The sequence below is a fragment of the Mus pahari genome, chromosome 22 (genome assembly GCF_900095145.1).
Source record: "Mus pahari chromosome 22, PAHARI_EIJ_v1.1, whole genome shotgun sequence".
NCBI classification, from domain to species: Eukaryota; Metazoa; Chordata; class Mammalia; order Rodentia; family Muridae; genus Mus; species Mus pahari.
The window spans coordinates 46,510,649-46,512,875 of record NC_034611.1 but is presented as its reverse complement, the minus strand read 5'-3'; positions in this window follow the sequence as shown (position 1 = coordinate 46,512,875).

The window sequence follows — 2,227 nt, the reverse complement described above, 5'->3', positions numbered from 1 at the left end:
GGGAGAGGGGGAGGGGAGAGGGAGAGGGGGAGGGAGAAAAAACTCAAGTCCTGAATGTGGTGGTGGCATCAGGTCAAGACAGGAGAATCATTAGTTCATGGCTAGCCTGGGTTATATCACGAGCCTACTCAAACAGAAAGCAGGGTGGGGAGAGAATTTATTCTGCATATGTAAGGACCTGAGGCAGGCTTTGTGGTACACGCCTTTAATTTAATGGGGATGAAGGCAAGGGTTGTTGGACAGAGGCAGGCAGATCTCTGAGTTCCAGGTTATCTGGGGCTACTTAGTGAGACCCTGTCCCAAAAAACAAAAAAAGAAGATCTGGGTGTAGCAGTTTGTGTCTGAAACCCTAGCAGTGGATAGGCAGCGACAGGTGGGTCCTAGGAGCTCACTGATCAACTAGTCTAGTCAAATCGGGATCTGGTCAATTTTCCGTGAGAGGTCCTAGTCCAAAAACTGAAGTGCAGAGCCACAGAGGATGACACCCCAGCATCTGCCTCTGGCTTTTCAGGGCACCCACAGAAGAGGCACCCTCATCCTCACAGGTCCTTGTTACTTTGTTGTCACCTTGACACACCTGGGAAAATAGACCTTCCAGGAAAGAAATGCCTTAATTAGACTGGCCTGTGTGCCCATCTGCGGCACATTTTCTTAATGGCTAATGGATGCAGGAGGGCCCAGGTAACTGTGGGCAGTGCCATCTCTGGGCATGTGGGCCTGGGCTGTGTAAAAAAAAGCTAGGGGTGCTGGATGGTTTTTGTCACCTTGACACCAACCCAGATGTCTCTAGGAATGAAGAGGAACCCAGAGCGAGTGCGTCTGTAAGATCGGCCTGACTGAGAGTCTGGAGGGCTGTCTTGATTAATGGCTGATGTGGCCCCCCTCAGTGTGGCTGGTCCCACCCCTGGGTTTATCCTGGTGACTGGATGGTTTTTAAAAGCAGGCAGAGTAGGCTATGAAGAGAAAATCGGTTACAGGACCCATGTTCACCAAGAGAGGTGGTGGCTCCCCTGAAGCTACAGTTACAGATGGGTGTAGGCCACCACGTGAGTCAGAAGAATTGAACCTGGTCCACGGGAAAAGCAGCCAACGTTCTTAACCACTGAGCCATATCACCAGCCCCACAGAATTGGGGATCTAGCTTAGCAGTGGAGCATTTGTCTAGCAAGCCCAAAGCTCTTCGTTTATTCTCCTGCACCCCTACCCCATCCCAAAGAAGAAAAGGAACAAAATGTCTTTTGATATCCTCTGATTTGAATAATTTAAACTCATAATTTCCTTTTTCCAATTTCTACCCCAGTGCTAGGGGTTGAACTCATGGCTTTGCATTTACCGAGCAACCACTCTACCACTGAATTACATTCCTAGCTCAGAATAAACTTTGAAGAGTTATTTAGTGTGTACAGATGTTTTGCGTGCATGCAGGTCTATGTACCACATGCTTGCCTGGTGCGGGAGGAGGAGGAAGGGCCATCTCTCTAGGCTCCCTGCAGTTTTTTGAGGAGGTCTTTCTATAATCCTCATTGGCCTGAAGCTCAAAATCACCCCTTGGTGAGAGCTGGGACCCCTTCTTTAACTTACTCACATGGGAGCATTTTATTTACATGCACATCTATTCTGTAGATCATTCTCTACCTCATTTTACTATCAGTGTCTTTTAGATTTTAAAATTTTTTTCTATCTAGTCTTTTTGTGCTCATAAAATCCAATGTGAAGCCGGGCGTGGTGGCGCATGCCTTTAATCCCAGCACTTGGGAGGCAGAGGCAGGCGGATTTCTGAGTTCAAGGCCATCCTGGTCTACAGAGTGAGTTCCAGGACAGCCAGGGCTATACAGAGAAATCCTGTCTCGAAAAACCAAAAACAAACAAACAAACAAAAAAACCAAAAACAAAACAAAAACAAAAACAAAAAAAACAAAAACAAAACACCAATGTGAATATGAATTGTTTTGCCTCACGATCCCCCCCCCCCAACTTAGGCAGCCAAGTGGGAAAGAACACGGCTTTGTATCATAGCTTCCGCAGACACAAACCTGTCACCCAGGAAGAGGGAGACTCTTGATGAGTTGCCTGGATGAAACTGGCCTGTGGCTATGTCCTGGAGGCATTCTCTTGATGCTGTTTGCTGCGGGAAGGTCCTGTCCCCTGGTGTGATGGGCCATTCTAGGCAGGTGGCCCGGCTCTAGGAAAGGTAGCTGAGCAGGTGGGGTAGAGGTGTCTGGGTGAG